Genomic DNA, 17,252 nt, shown 5'->3' on the forward strand with positions numbered 1-17,252 from the left:
GTCAACTGCAGTCTGGCAAGGCACAGAGCTGTAATGGGCTTACGGCGGAATTCACTTTATAATGAAATACACTGTTCCAAAAATAGAAAGAAAAGACAAGGTGAACACTGGGGAGTCCTAATTGTTAGGAGCAAGAGTCCTCACACACCTTAATGGGTGTCATGCTTCATCATCGGATGGGCTCCTTGTCAGACCGGCGCTGCAATGTCTGACAGGCACCCCCCGTAGGGGGGCTCTCTGCCGGTGATCTTTTTTCGATGATGCCGCTACTACCCCACAAATAAGTGAGGGAAAAATAAGGGGAGAAGAGCACAACTGAATAAAATTGGCTCAGGACCCCCACTAAGTACTATGTTTATTTATCTGTATGGGGTGATGGCCAAGATAAAAAATATATCCAGGGAGTGAGGTAGAGATAATGCTCAACCACTCTCTAATACTGAATGTGAAAAAAGGAAAGAAGGGGGTCAGGAACTACCAGACCCACCTTAAATTAGGGTCGACATGTTTCGCGTCTCTGTGGTCCACCAGGATCCTATGACGCTTCTAGGTCCAAATTATTTATCCTTTACTATAACTGGGCTTAAATGTTATTCAATGTAATACAGCTTACAAAAAGTAAGGAACAAACTTTGCAATTTCAGTTCACTTATCTAGATGTTTCTTTCTGGGCTTTGTCTAGATGGAATCTTGCATGAAGTTCTTAAAGGCCAAACAAAATACCAGCAGTACACAAATGCTAGTGTGCACATGTCTAGAAGTTCTGAATGTCCCAATGTTTACTTCTAAACACAAAGACACTATTTCAGTATTCATTGACCCACTGTAGGAAGCTGGCCTGGTGTGTGGTGGGTACCTAAGGTACTTAACCTTTTACCAGGTCCAAGTATCCCCTATTAGTGTAGTGTAGGCAGTGTCTAGAAGCCAGGCTCTCTCGAGGTAGCTGTGGATGAGCAGCCAAGGCTTATCTAGGAGACATGCAAAGCTCATGCAATACTACAATAGTCACACAGCACTTACACACATGAAAGAAAACTTTTGTGATGTGGCTTTAACTGTGATGTACCTAATGGATTCTTAGGTACATCACAGAGAATGTCTGCAACCAGGCAACAAGGGGAGTTGGAAGAAGGCATCAGGAGGAGGTGGAGCAGGCTCTTTTGTGGCTCTGTTGTGGTGGCTATTTCTGACAAACTTCAAGTTTAACAAAAGTGCCTGGAACATGAACTGAGCATCGCGCTGTTTCTTAAGTTGGCGACGAGGGAAAACCAACTACATCAGGACAAAGGACCCAGCTTTGTGAAGCTTTAATCGTATTCCGCTCACCAACCGGTGAGTAAAATTATTTTTGCCAAAGCATTTAAACAGTAAAAAGACTGTCAAAACCATAAGAATAGAAAAGGGACAACAAGGAATTACATGTACCAGTGGGTACAAAACAAACAGCAAAGGAAACAGTAAAAAGACTGCCAAACCAAAGGAATATAAAGGGACATCAGAGAATTACATGTACCGGTGTGTATAAAATAATTACAGTTAAAAAAAAAAGAAAAAACTTTCACAGCCACCACAACAGGATAAAATAATTTACTGCCAACATTCATTTTAAATGTTTAAATATTAGTAATTTTGTTTGAATAGTAGCAATGGCAGCAGGAAGCATGTTACCACCTCCACAGTTCCTGTCTGATGCAGGGGAACTAATCTTACCATGGAAGAGATGGAGGAAAATGCTAGACTCTTATGTTATAGCAATAGGTGGAGAGAAATTCTCTCCAGTAAGGAAACAAGGAGTCCTCCTGCACAATTTAGGAATTGAAGGTCGTAATATTTATGAAAGCCTTGATGAAATTACTATAGGAACAGCTGAAGGTGAACCTTGTGATGTTTTTGAGATGTCTACGATGATGTTGGAAAAACATTTTGGCCCAAAAATAAATGTAGTAATGGAACAACATAAGTTCTTCTCAAGAATACAAGGGAAGATAGAGAAAGTAGGAAACTACATAGCATCTTTAAAAAGCTTGGCACACACATGTGACTTTGGAGAACTCACTGACTCATTGATAAGAGATCTATTGGTGTGTTGCACTAACCATCCACGAGTACAAGAGAAGCTACTAGCGAAGAACCCAACTTTGAAGGAAGCAGTGGATATCGCTGAAGGGATGGAACACACCACTGGTTGGGTTCGAGAGATGCGTGAGAAAACCCTTAGTGCTAATGTAGCTGAAGTGAACACAACCAGTGTAGTAGAGGATGAGTATGATCTTACCAGTCAAGAGGAGATGCTAAGTGTTCAGGAACATACAGGGTAAGGACAGAATGAAAGGAAAGGCACCTAAAGACTCAAAAGCCAATTACAAAACCAAGTGCTACAGATGTGGTAATCCAACTCATTTTTTGAATAGTCCTGCTTGTTTTGCTCAGAACTTAACATGTAAAGGGTGTGGAAAAAAGGGACACATTATTAAAGTTTGCTGGAGTCTCAAGATTAGTAATGTTGAATTACAGGATGTGCATCAACACGCTGTTTTATGCATATCGCAGGATAATGCCAATGAAATCCAGGAAAATTATGTGGGTCATATAAAAATGCCAGAATGCCAGGTTACTATCGACGGCAAGGAAGTCACAGTTCTTGCAGCTTCATGTTCACCATATACATTGGTGGGAGATAATCTTTGGGAAATTGGATATACAATTAAAAAAAAAACTAACATTAATCCATGAGGCTATAGAGGAACCAAGATTGACCTCATTGGATATACCATTATGAGGATCCATTTCAAGGGACAAGATACCGTAGAGAAAGTCTATGTGGCTAAAAGAGGTAACAACCTGTTGGGTTGGCGCCACCAAAAAGATTTGGGTATCATATTAAACCCGAATGCCACTGATCAAGTCATGTTAGTAGGAAATGTAGGTGATGGAGAGGATGTAAACAGAGAGTTCCCTGATGTGTTTACGGATCGACTTGGAGCGCTCAAGAATTTCGAACACAAGCTAATCCTCAAGAATAATGCCATGCCTGTTGTTCATAAAATGAGGAAGGTGCCGAACCTCATGTTGAGTTTATTGGAACAGGAATTAGACAAACTCAAAGGGATGGATGTCATTGAGGAAATTGAATCTTCAGAATGGTTGGCCCCAGTGGTTTTGGTACCAAAGGATAATGGCACTAAGATCAGGATGTGTGTTGACCTGAGAGATGTGAACCAACGTATATGGGTGGATCGACAGCCTTTACCAAACATAGCTGAGACATTATCCATGCTTAAGGGAGCTAGAATTTTCAGTGTGATGGATTTGTCAGCAGCCTACCACCAAGTGAGGTTGCACAAGGACTTCAAACATCTCATATAATTTGTGACACCACTGGGAGCATTCAGATTCAAAAGGTTGCTGTTTGGGTTAGCATCGGCAGCAGCTTGTTTTCAGAGATTGAAGAAGAAGGTTCTGGAAGGGGTTCGAAATGAGTTGTTTTTTCAAGATGATATTCTCATTTATGGTGAAAATGAATTGGCTCATGATGTAACGTTAAAAGAAGTTTTAGAGAGACTAAGAGATAATGGCCTTACTGTAAAAAGAGAAAAGTGTCAATTCAGAGTTAACACAGTGACATATCTAGGACATGTGATATCTGGGGAGGGCATTAAACACATGATGAGTCTAACTGAATCAATTGTCAAGGCGTCCGCTCCCGTTGACAAGGATGGTGTTCGATCCTTTTTAGGTCTAGCAGAATACTATTAAAAATGTGTTCATGGTTTTACTGGTATAGTTATACCACTAAGGATGTTGCTCAAGAAAGGGAGCAAGTTTGTATGGCCTGATGAGTGCGAGAAGGCATTTGTATGCGTCAAGAACGTCATAGGCAATCTGCCAAATTTGAACCATTTTGATGTGACTAAAAGGACCATTATCACCACTGATGCAAGTCTCAAAGGGTTAGGTGCAGTTTTGAGCCAGGTGGACAATGGGGAAGAGAAGGTGATTGCGTTGGCAGCTCGTTCTCTGAAAGGAACGGAAGAGAAGTATTCCGTCATTGAATGAGAGGCACTTGCTTGTGTGTGGGCCATTTATCATTTTAAGTTCCTTTTATGGGGCCTACCTTTTACACTAAGGTCAGATCATAAACCATTAGTGCAAATTTTCCCATGTAAGGTGGAAGACAAGACCACTCCCATAATTAAAAGATGGTTGGAGAGTGTGCTGGAGTTTAACTTCAAGATTGAATACTTACCCGGACTGAGGAATGCCACTGCGGACTGTTTGTCTAGATTACCTGTTGGAGGAGATGACTCAATGGAGCAGAGTGCTTCGGTGTTGTGGGTGATGGAGTCAACTTTATCTCAGGAGGAGTGGTGTTGAGAGAGTGAGAAGGATGCTGTTTTAGCAGGTATAAAGTGCATGATAGTGAATGGATGGCCTGATTGGAAGGATTTGAATATGGAAGTACAAAAGTTTTGGGGAGTGAGAGATGAATTAAGCATTTTGGATGATCAAGTGTTTAAAGTTGACCATGTGGTTCTACAAGAAGGGTTGAGAGATAAAAGAATGAATCTCGCACATGAAGGACATTTAGGCAGGAATCTTACTAAAGCCAGAATACAAGAAAAATATTGATGGCCTGGGCTTGACAAGGAAACAGAAAATGTAGTGAGAGATTGTTGGTTGTATACCAACAGTGCTAAAACCAAAGTGGTGAGAGTAGCACCTTTGTCTCCCACGGAAGTGCCTGAGGAACCTTGGTCCAAACTTGGATTGGATATAGTGGAGCCTTTCAGTTAGCTAAACCTGAATGAGAGATATGTATTGGTTCTGGTGGACTATAAGTCTAAGTGGGTGTACGCTTGTTGTGTTGGATCAATTACTACTAAGACTGTGATAGAGGTCTTGAAGGATGTGTTAGTTTTGGAGGGCATTTCCAAAGTGATTGTTACAGGTAATGGGGTGCAATTTGTTTCTGATGAAATTAAAACAGTTTTGATGGATTTGCCAATTGAACATTAGCGTACAGCTCTCTATGCTCCACAAGCCAATGGTCTTGTTGAAAAAATGAATGGACTTATAAGAGATTGTGCTCAGTTAGCCATGACAAATAGAGGGGAGTTCAGAAATATTTTGAGGGATAAGCTGTGGGCCCATCGCACTGCTCCAAATTTTTTGACAAAGGAATCTCAATTTCAGTGTTTGAGAGGACGCATGGCAGGGTCTAAGTTGTTCCCCACGTGGTTAGGATGCTATGGTAATGGTGAGAGTGCGGATGGCCACAGAGTCCGTGTACATCAGTGGAGGTATAAAGAACAATTTGATAACAAACTTGGTGCAGTGGTCAGGAACTGGAAAGTAGGAGAGTTGGTGTTTGTAATGATTTCTAGTGGTCATGCAAAGGAAAGTCTAAATTTATAGGACCATTTAGCATTAAGGAACTTAAGAAGAATGTAATGATCCTAGAGAATGGAGAAGTTTGGAGCATGTCTAGACTGGCTAGGTATGAATGGAATACTAAATTGGTGGAAGCCAAACTGTGTGTTGATGAGCTGGGAGACAGTGGAGTAACCTTACAGCATCATAATTCTGCTTTGTCACCCAGGGAAGTTCACACTCGAAGGCGGCCAGAGTATCTCAAAGAATATGTGTGATCATGGTTTTCCACATTGGGTTGTACTTTTATATTTTACACAAAGTATGTGAGTAATGTTTTCAGCCTATTGTATTGTTGTAAATTTAGTGTCTGTTGGACCTGGCTTTTTGACTCCTTCCTCCTATTTTTTCTGACCTGTTGTTGTTGGCTTTTGACCATGCTCTCTGTGTAAATTGTACTATTGATTGGTTTATCCATGATTGGCTATTTAATTTACTAATAAGTCCCTAGTAGAGTGCACTAAATGTGCCTAGGGCCTGTAGATTAAATGCTACTAGTGGGCCTGCAGCACTGGTTGTGCCACCACTTCAGTAGCCCCTTAACCTTGTCTCAGGCCTGCCATTGCAAGGGCTATGTGTGCAGTTTCACTGCCACTTCGACTTGGCATTTAAAAGTACTTGCCAAGCCTAGAACTCCCCTTTTTCTACATATAAGTCACCCCTAATGTGTGCCCTAGGTAACCCCTAGAGCAGGGTGCTGTGTGGGTAAAAGGCAGGACATGTACCTGTGTAGTTATATGTTCTGGTAGTGTAAAACTCCTAAATTCGTTTTTACACTACTGTGAGGCCTGCTCCCTTGATAGGCTAACATTGGGGCTGCCCTTATACACTGTTGAAGTGGCAGCTGCTGATCTGAAAGGAGCAGGAAGGTCATATTTAGTATGGCCAGAATGGTAATATAAAATCCTGCTGACTGGTGAAGTTGGATTTAATATTACTATTCTAGAAATGCCACTTTTAGAAAGTGAGCATTTCTTTGCACTTAAATCTTTCTGTGCCCTTCAATCCACGTCTGGCTAGGTTTAGTTGTCAGCTCCTTGTGCATTCACTCAGACACACCCCAAACACAGGGTACTCAGCCTCACTTGCATACATCTGCATTTTGAATGGGTCTTCCTGGGCTAGGAGGGTGGAGGGCCTGCCCTCACACAAAGGACTGCCATACCCCCTACTGGGACTCTGGCAGACAGGATTGAACTGAAAGGGGGCTTGGTGCATTTCTTAGACACTCTTTGAAGTCACCCCCACTTCAAAGGCACAACTTAGTATAAAACAGGGCCTCTGCCCTACCTCATCAGACACTTGCTGGAGAAGAAAACTGAACCAGAAACTACATCCTGCCAAGAAGAACTTCCTGGCTGCTCAAAGGACTCACCTGTCTGCTTTTCTACAAAGGACTACTGCCTTGCTGTTGGCCTGCTGCCTTGCTGAACTCTTGTCTGGCTGTAAAAGTGCTCTCCAAGGGCTTGGATAGAGCTTGCCTCCTGTTCCCTGAAGTCTCAGGACCAAAAAGACTTCTCTCTTTCACTTGGACGCTTCGCGCGCCGACATTTTAGATGCACAGCTTGTTCCGCGGCAAGAAAAACGACGCACACCGACGCGGATCGACACAACGCCTTCGGGACGACCAGAACTTCGACGCACGGCCTCGCAAGGACAACGCCGCCGTACTTCCAAAGGAGAAATCGACGCAACTCCTGCCGTGAGAGCAAAACTTCAACGCACAGCCCCGCGGAACGACGCGCAGCCGGAAAACAAGCAGGAGAATCCACGCACAGATCCGGGACATCTGGTAATCCCCGCGACCCATAGAAAAAGACTGTCCACGCGCCGGAAAACGACGCACGACTTCCCCGCGTGAAAAATAACGACGCAAGTCCATGTGTGCTGGGGAGAAATCAACGCACACACTATTTTTCAACGTATCTCTTCTTCTGCGGCCCTTTGCGGAGATTTTCCACCAGAAACCAGGTACTTTGTGCTTGTAAGGGACTCTGTTTGCTTTTTAAAGACTTAAGACACTTTATATCACTTTTCAGTGATATCTTTACAAATTCATATTGCATCTTTGATCGTTTTGACCTGCACATACCTAGATAAGTATTATATATTTTTCTAAACACTGTGTGGTGTATTTTTGTGGTGCTATATTATGGTATTGTATGATTTATTGCACAAATGCTTTACACATGGCCTTCTAAGTTAAGCCTGACTGCTCGTGCCAAGGTACCAGAGGGTGGGCACAGGCTGATTTTGGATTGTGTGTGACTTACCCTGATTAGAGTGAGGGTTCTTGCTTGGACAGATGGCAACCTGACTGCCAACCAAAAAACCCATTTCTAACAGTGTCCTTATTATTAATTTTTGTTAAGTATTCGTTTGGGGGGAGGATGTGTTGTGGTGTGACTTTAACTGTGATGTACCTAATGGATTCTTGGGTACATCACAGAGAATGTCCGCATTTCTGACAAACTTCAAGTTTAATAAAAATGCCTGGAACATGAACTGAGCATCGAGCTGTTTCTTAACAAAAACACTCAGTGTTACAAAAATAAAGGTACTTTATTTTAGTGAAACAATACCAAAAAGTACTAGAAAGGCAACCCTCCAACAGGAGGTAAGTAACACACTTGGGCCCACATGTACAAATATTTGGATATGCGAACATATTTCTCAGCAGTGCACAACAGTTTTCCACAAATAGACTACCTCTTTACGCTGCACCCCCACGTGGGACAGTTCTACAGGGCGACTCATCTTGCAAGGGGCATTTCTGATCACTCCCCAGTGATGGTGGCACTCAGCAGTCCGAATAGAGATTCGAGGCTACCCCCAAGGTTGGATTCGTGGCATTTTAAAGAGCCCGCCTTCAGGGACAAGATAAGAGACCGGACCACCCACTACTTCCAAGATAACGAGGCATCGGTGACCTCGCCAACTACGCTCGGGGAGGCATACAAAGCAGTAATCCGAGGCCAGATACAGGCACTGTTTGGAGGGATTAGGAAGGAGCAATCCTTCAGATGTGAGGGGCTGGAAACGGAAATCGCAGCTCTCAAATCGGCAGTATTGCAGGGAGGTCGGCCGAGTCCTGAGCTGTGTCATCAGCTCAGGCTCCGCCAGCACGAGTTGAGTAATCTGGTAGATAATAAGGTGAGAGCATATGAGCACCAACTGTTTGACGTTGGGGATAAGGCCTACAAACTAATAGCCTGGCTTGCAGGGAGAGACGGGGAAAGATTGGGTGGTAACAATCCGGGACATGACAAGGTAGACACGCACTACCAATGAGGGCATAGCTGAAATGTTTGCAGAATACTACGAGAGGCTGTATGAGTCAGGGCCGTGTTTTCAGGCAAGAACTGTGCAGACCTCCTAAAAGATGTCTCCCTTCAGACCCTCTTGATTGAGGACCTGGGAGAGTTGGAGGAGGAGCTATCGGAGGAGAAGATTGGGCAAGCCATTTGGGAGTTACAGTCCCAGAATGCAGCTGGGCCAAATGGCGTACCAGTCGAGCTATACAAATGCATGGCCAAAGACGCCGCAAAATACATGTTGAAAATGTTCGAGGCAGCTAGGACAGAGGGGATGCTCCCTATGGACCAGAGAACGGCCACTATAGTAGTAATTCTGAAGAAGAGGAAAAACCCAGAGGCCTGCGGTTCGTACTGGCCCATATCAATGCTGAATGTGGAGGTTAAGGTTCTGGTGAAGGTCCTAGCCAATAGACTGAGGAAGATAATCACAACAATAATTCATCCGGACAAAGCAGGGTTTATGCCCCAGAGGTGAACCAAGACTTAATCTCAGACTCTTTTATGGGATCCTGCACATGACGAAGTCCCCAGACCATGAGGAAGCAGTAGTGCTCTCGCTGGATGCCAAGTTGGCATTCAACAGTATAGAGTGGCAGTATCTATTTGCGTCCCTGACCAGGCTGGCATTTTGCCCCAGGTACTGCGAATGGATACAACTTCTGTACCAGAACCCCTGGCAAGAGTGAGGGTGAATGGGACTTTTCCCGCCCATTTGCTCTACACAGGAGGCAAGACAGGAGTGCCTCCTATCCCCCATGATTTTTACATTGGCACTGGAACCCCTGGCCGCCTGGATACAGCAGGATCCATTGGTGCAAGGGATAGTGGGAAAGGTGGGATATGAGGAACTAATCTACCTATACGCAGACGATATCCTGCTGTATGCTACACACTCGGACACCACAGTGGATAGGCTATTCCACATTTTTCAAATCTTTGGTAGCTACTTTGGATACCAGATTAACTGAGTCCTTTGTCTACCCTGTGATGGAGGGCACCCTTGTGTTGCCCCTGCGGTGTGCTTCCCTGGTGGCGACGGAAGGGTTACGATATCTGGTAATATATGTAACACGCAATGTGAACAGATTTATGGGAGAGAACTTGCTGTTACGGTTGCAGCACCTCCAGGCCAATGCCTCCCACTGGAGGAGATTCCCGGTGTCCCTGATGGAACGTGCTGTGCTCTTCAAGATGATGGCTCTCCCACGGCTATTATACAGTCTCCAAAATACCCCTTACAGGGTGCCACCAACAGTGTTTCAAAAGTGAGGAAACTTCAATGAGTCGGGGTAGTTCAAGCATCTCTCTGGCTAAACTTCAGAGGGGTGTGTTCGAGGGAGGACTGGCAGTCCCGGACATGCAAACCTACTATTGGGCAGTGCAGCTGTGCACGATTAATGACTGGGTGTTCGCGGCAGGGGATGACCCGGCATTCCATGTGGACAAAGGCAATGGGAGGCCGGGGATACCCTGCTCTATTAAATGGAGGAGGGTGGCTGGATCAGCTGCTGTTCCTTACTCAGTCGGTGGTGAGGGCCTGGAGGGAGGCCAACACATTAGTGGGCTGGAAGGGTAAGCTTACAAATAGAACCCCACTATGGGACAGTAAATTGCTGCAAGAGGTCGGGAAACTCCACGGGTTCAGGAAATAGGAACTGATTGGGATAGGATGTGGGGAGGGGCACTGCTGGCTTTTGAGGACCTGGAGAGGGAATACGAGATGGGACAGTTTGAACGCTACAGATTCTTACAGCTTGGGCACGCGTTGCACAGGCACATACTGGAAGGGGAACAGCTGCCGGAGTCGTCTTCACTGGAGGATGGACTGCTGTAAGAGCCCATGACGAATAAGGCCATCTCCCTGACGTACAGGAAAATCATGACCAACTCCCTGGATCCTATGAGGACATTGCAGGTGGCTTGGGAGGGCGACCTTGGAACAATCGAAGATGAGGATTCGGCGGAGGCAGTTCAGAGCCCTGGGGAGGTAGCTATAAGGGCCCACTTTCGACTGATACAATTAAGTATCCTACATAGAGCATATTATTCCAGATCGCTGCTGTATAGAATGGAATGCAGCGCCTCCAATCTGTGTATACGGGGCTGTGGGGAAGTGGGTTCCTTTTTTCATATCCTTTGGGGATGTCCAGTGGTTCTGGGGAAAGGTGGTACAAATCATGAGTAAGGTAAATGGGCTACACATAGCACTGGAGGCTGAGTGGCTGATCCTGGGCATTACTGGGGACGAGGGATATTACAGGTACACGAAGATCTGGCTACAACTGGCAGCCGGGGTTGCCAAGCATAATATTGCGAAGGAGTGGGGAGTGAGTGGTCCCCCGGGGATATCGGACTGGGAGCAGGACCTGGACTGGTGCCAGCAGGCTGAGCAGGTGGTCTACAAAAGCAGGGGCTGCATGAAGAAGTATGAAAAAATATGGTTTAAGTGGGTTTCCTACAGAGACAAGGTGGGATAATCAGGGGTGGAACAAAGTGACACCCCAGTGCAGGGTGGGGTAGCATTGAGGGGTCTGTAGTATTAGACCTATGGGAAGGTGAAGGTAAGGTGGTCATGTAACGCTGGCTAGTTCATTGATGCTATTATGTACATCGCACGTGATGTTTTGCATGTGATCATGATACGAGTCAAGACTATACGCTGAGCACTGTTTGAGATAAAAAGATGTTTAAAAAAACAAAATGTGAATGTTCTTTTCTTCAAGTTTTATCTAAAGGAAACTGGTTGAAGTTAACAAATGGCCAAAGAAGGTTAACTAAAAAACACTCTCTGCATGATTTTGATGTTGACCACATGAGCTCTGGCTATAGAAATACGTATGAAGCACTCCAGGCACCTGCTAATTAATGGTGTATAATTAGAAGAACCGGACGGAGTTTGAGAAGGACAAAGTCACAGAAACATAGTAAGTACTAGGAGCCAATATATTTGAATTCATCTTAAAAATTCTCCCACTAAAGAAATTGATAACAAGGAGAAATGTAATAGTAAAGACTTTTTTGCTGAACTAAAGTTATAAGGAAATACCGGCACTGAATACTGCATTGAGAACGTACATCAAAACATTGTATGTTTGAAAGGAGCTCAAACTTACTCTTGGCATTCCTGACACGAGGCCAGCCTGTTATGCTTTGTATATTTGTAGAGTGTGTTGCTAATCACCCATGAGTGTATCCAGGCACTGAGTAGGGCAGGCCTGAGTGGGAAGGAGGAGATCATGCCTGTTTCATCTGGAAGAGCCATGTCTTGAGGTTCCCTTGGAAGTCCATGTGGGAGGGGAGGTTCTGAGGTGTTGCTGGAGATTGATCCAGCTCTTGGCTACAAGCCTGGAGTTTCCCAGTTGCCTTAGGCCCAGGCTTTTGGTTCTTAAGGCTTGCATTGTGCAAATTGAAAGTGGTATTAAGCCTGTGTCGACCACTGGCTAATCTTAAAAATATTGTTTTTAACACTTACAAAGGGGAAAGGGTCCCATAGTAACTCCTTCCAGTTTGCAAATGGGTTACCACCTCCTTTGAGATGTTGGTAAAGTATTAATGTTTTGCGACTGTGTTTGGGTTGCAAAACATTAATACATACCAATATGATTTGGAATTTTGAAGTGATGCCCCAGACATGTCCCTTCCAAATCCTAAATCGGTATTTGGTTGCAAATCCAAATCGCAATTCGGTAACAATTTATCCAATCATAATTTAGTGTTTATACAGTTAAAAAAAGCATTTTTGTGGAATCTGGCCATTTTGGGACCTCAAACATGCACTGTACATCTATCCCCCAGGAACAACAGTCATTATCAGCTTCACAGTGAGCATGATGAAACACCCAAAGGCTAGCAACTACTACCAGACTTTTAAGAGTCCAGCAACTGTCATGCACAAAGAGATCACCAGATACCACAAGACCCACTGACACACAAGAACAGCTTCCTATAACAGTCCCAGCCTATCAGACAGCACAGCTGTCTGGTTTGCTAAAGATATAGTGGGAAATTCAGAAAGTTGATCTGGGAAAGCATTCCACCAGTTGGTTACCACTGGCTTTGTGGTTTGCAACTCACATTTTCTGGCTTTCTACTTGCTGGCTTTATTTGCTTTATGCTGTCTAGGTTTAGTTCATCCTTCCCGTTGCCTAAACCATGTTTACTGTATCCTTCCACAAACTTCCTTTCTGTGAACAGGCCTTTAAATCTTCTTCTTATCCTGTCTCATTTGCTGTGCATTCAAAGCTGAGGTCAAATGGCTTCCGAAAGCGCTTGTTTAGTTTTCTTTCTCTGACTTCAAAATGAGAGGATGTATGTGACAATCTTGTTGGATACCGGGGTAGGAAAGAGGTTTTTGTTCTAGCACACAACAACATTTAACTGAACTGTATAAGTATTCCAGAATATATCAGAATTAGTAACAAAAATGAAGCACATTTTTTTGTTATCTCTGAAGTATGTTGGAAACAAATACTTTAATATAATCAAAACAAATCATTACACTAGATGATGCAAGTTCCACACATTTTCGTTTGTACACTGTATAGTTTTATTAGTAAAACTGTATGTCTATGCAAATGTAATGGTCATTTCAATTGAAAATGTGTGTTGTCTGTAATGGCAGTGTGCTACCATACCATGCATACTCCGTTCGCAGCCTCAAAAAATCATAAAAATGTTACTAAACCTGCAGGTCTATTAACTTGAATAATCCACTTGATCTAACTGTAATGTACTTAACCCATGAGCAGGTCTCAAATTGTGTGATCCTAGACAAATATTGTAGTATACAGAGTCGCCTTTTTCTTCATTCTCACATGTAAGAGCGCCTTCAAATATGTGAGCTTGGCATTTCTGCTGTACAAAAAACCTCTTTAGTTTAATTACATAGACTAAACGCTTGCTCCATGTATAAAAATAATCTAACCCACATACAGGGGACACATGATCCATGACTTACCTCTTAGTTTACTAATAGGATTGCCATCGGGACAGGGGCATGATGGGGTAGCGCACTGTCATTAACAGACAGTAAATTTCCAAGAAATGCCCAGAACCTTCCCACTAACTTGCAGCTTTACTGATAAAACTATATAGCATAATAACAATCTGTGAAAATTGGGTTTCAGAAAACATATTTATCCTTTGCACATCACCAAGTAAAGTGTGCTGATGTGTTTTCATCCCATTAAAAACCAATTTCATCACACAGAAGTACAAAAACTGGACTTTCACAACTACTAAAAATAAATTTTGAAATGTTTACACAGTTGACTTTGTTATTTAAATGCTGTGTCTTTGCATAGGGAAATTAATTGTAAGAAGACAAACTGAATTTTGACCTCTGTCTCTGACCACAGAGCAAATGTCTTGAGATAAAAACAAGATTTAAAGGCATCTTTATTGCTCCTTTATTGCGCCTTCACTTTCTGACTGAACAGAACAGCTGTTCTTTCCCAACTGGCCAGAATGGGCTAGTAAGTCCTAAAAATAGGTCCACTTGATAAAATACGACTTGCCATAGCGAGTGGATTTTTCGAGGCCTGGTTCTTCACCACTCCATTCTACTCTGCACCACTCCACACCACTGCACTCTACTCTGCACCACTTCACTTTACACCACTCCATGCCACTGCACTCTGACTACTGTACTCTCTGCTACTTCACGCTGTGCCTCGCTACCCTTCCAGGTATGACTCTACTCTATGCCAATGCACTCTTCGCCACTCTACTCTACACCACTGTACCAGTCCAGTCTAGGCCACACCAATCTACTCTGCACAACTCCACTCTATGCCACTCTAATCTGTGCCATTTTGCAACACTGCACTCTTTGCCAGTACACTCCACACCAATGCACTTTAATCTGTAACACTCAACTCTATGCCCCTGCACTCTACCCCAGTCCGCTGTATGCCAGTCTAATCTACTCTGCACCATTGAACTCTATGCCACTCTACCCAGCACCACTCCACTCTATACCACTTCACTCTACTCTGAAACAATCTACTCTACTCCACTGCACTCTGCGCCACTCTACTCCACTCTATACCACTGCACTCTACCCCACTCTGCTCTTTACCACTACAATCTGTGCCAATGCACTCTAAACAACTGCACTCTACTCTGCATCACTGTACTTTATGAAACTCTACTGCACTCTTACGCTCTACTTTGCAACACTGCACTCTCTGCCACTGCCACTGTCTCTGCCACTATACCACCCTACTCTGCACTGCTCCACTCCAGGCCACTCTACTCTACGCCAGTGCACTCTACATGACTACACTTTAGGGCACTGCACTCTACTCTGCACTACTCTATGCTACTCTACTCTGCACCACTCTATACCACTGCACTCTGCATCTCAACTCTAGTCTGCACTCTATGCCACTCAACTCTACTCCACACCACTGCCCTCTGCATCACTCAACTCTATGTCACTTCACTCTGCACCACTCCATGCCACTCTACGCCACTCTACTCTATGCCACTGCACTCTGCGCCACTCTACTCTGCACCATGCTACTCTGCACCACTGTACTCTGCACCACTGCACTCTACTATGCACCCCTCTAATCTACACCACTGCATTCTACAACGGTGTATTGTATGACACTGAATTCAGTGCTACTGTACTTTGCACCACTATATGCCACTCTACTCTGTGCTATTCTACTCTAGGCCACTGCACTCTATGCCACTCTACTCTGCACCTCTGCACTCTACTATGCACCCCTCTAACCTACACCACTGCCTTCTACAAAGGTGTATTGTATGCCACTGAATTCAGTGCCACTGCACTCTGCACCACTCTATGCACTCTAATCTGTGCTACTCTACGCCACTCTACTCTGTGCCACTCCACTCTGCACCACTGCACTCTACTATGCACCACTCTAATCTACACCACTGCATTCTACAATTGTACACAGTATGCCACTGATTCCAGTGCCACTGCACTCTCTGCCACTATACTGTGCAACACTCTATGCAAATGCACTCCACACCAGTCCATTCCACTCTATGCACTCCAGTGTATACCATGCTACGCAACTCCACACAATGCCACTCTTATATATGACACTGTGCCACTCCATGCTACAACATTCTACTCCACTGTTCTTCATTCCCCTCTAGTACACTCCATGCGACTTTCCTCTAAGCCACTAACTTTTAGCCATGCTGAGCAGCAGCCACGCGGGTGCACAACATGGCTAAAACACATTGGTAAAGCCAATAGCTCTTGCATAGGCGAGACCTATTGGCTTTGCTAATGCTTGTTATAAAAGACGTCGCCCTTATATCATGTAAGGACTGTGGAAATATAGATTTTGTTGATTCTGTTGTAAGTTCCTCAGAGGGAAATGAGGGAGAGGACAGGTGGAGAACAGGAGAGTGATAGGGAAACAGAGAAAGGTGATAAGAGGGCAGGGGTCTGAGGGAGGAGGGACAGAAAGGTAAAAGGAAGAGACTGAAAACTGAGGAGAAATACAAGTGAGAGGTGGCGAGTGAAAGGGAAACAGAAAAGGGGGTGGAAGAGAGGAGACTGGTGAGAAAGGATTACGGAGGCGATAGGGGATATCGCTCAGTAAAGAGAAAAGGAAAAAGAGACAACGCCGAGTTAGAAAAAGAGGGAAAAGGTTAAACTGCTGGAAGGTGAGTGACTGCAAGACTGAGGTAGAACATGTGGCAAATAGAGTATGAACGAGGCAACTAGAGAGAAACAGATCTAGAGAGAAGTCCCATGATGTCTAAGCCGTGTGCACCAGGTCACACGGTGCAAGTGTGGAGCTGAATTTAATTACAGTGACCGTAGGAGGAGACCTCTGATAATCTTCCCACAGTGGGTCCCAAATGCACCCTTCACGGCCACTGGTACGGGATGGGTGGCAGCTGAGGCTCCCTCAAATACCCCCCCACCCCAAAAAAAAAAAACGCTCATACTCGACGTGAAATCCCATGAGACATGTCCGTCTCGTATCCGTAAGGCACTGCAGGTGGATATTCCATGTTGACTTATGTTAGTGAGGGGGGAGATATTAATCAAATCCTGCATATTAAAGATGGGGGGAGCGCCAGAATGCGGGTTCGGCGCTGATCTGAGACGGCCTCCCTAATCCCAATGCACCCCTCCCTCTGGGGCTCCCACCTGGGCCACGTAAAACAGGCCTGAGGTCTGCACGAGGACGCGTGGGGTCAGTGGCAAACAATAGCCGTAATATCAGGGACTCTAAGGCCCAGAGGTCCTTAGCGCGCGCCACGCGCGCCTCCTTTATTAAGAGATCACCCTGAAGGTGCAGTAACCTTTCGAAGCCGCTGCCTGGTAATTGAAAAGACAATAAATGATGTTATATTATTACAAAAGCTCAGAAAAGACGGGAGGGCGCGCTTTCCAAGTAGGCCCTCGTCTGCATTAAAAAAGGTATTTGAAAAAAATAGATTAAAAAGTCAAGCAGTGGGCGGCTTGGAAACAGACAAAAGACAGAATAACTAAATAAAAAAAAA

This window comes from Pleurodeles waltl, chromosome 3_2, assembly GCF_031143425.1.
Source record: "Pleurodeles waltl isolate 20211129_DDA chromosome 3_2, aPleWal1.hap1.20221129, whole genome shotgun sequence".
Lineage (NCBI taxonomy): Eukaryota > Metazoa > Chordata > Amphibia > Caudata > Salamandridae > Pleurodeles > Pleurodeles waltl.